Source organism: Morone saxatilis, unplaced genomic scaffold, assembly GCF_004916995.1.
Source record: "Morone saxatilis isolate NCDOM2014 unplaced genomic scaffold, NCSU_SB_2.0 Contig18, whole genome shotgun sequence".
NCBI lineage: Eukaryota > Metazoa > Chordata > Actinopteri > Moronidae > Morone > Morone saxatilis.
In genome coordinates, this window is record NW_023339740.1 from 25,127,794 (window position 1) to 25,128,217 (window position 424).

Here is a 424-nt window from a genome sequence, read left to right on the forward strand (position 1 = left end):
ATATAATATTGCACAAAAACACCCAAATTGAAACCTAAGTTAAAGATTGATTGACTGGTTAGTTCATGCTTAGATATGAATGAATGTGATCGGGTTTCGATATAAAAATACAAAAACAATGACTTTTTGTAAATGTTTTAGTCTACATTGTTAAAAAGAGGTACAACATGACCGAGGAATGCAAGAGTTAAAAAAGTAATTTTTCATCTCACCTGGAATTTAACAGGAAACTCTGCTTTTTATAACGGTAGAAACCTTAAAAACATTTGGCATTAGCATGTTATTTTCTACGACGGAGTATTAGTATTATAATATTAAGAGAATAAAGTCGTAACATTACGAGAATAAAGTTGTGATATTAGGTCTACGAGAATAAAGTCGTAACATTACGAGAATGAAGTCGTAACAATATGAGAATAAAGTC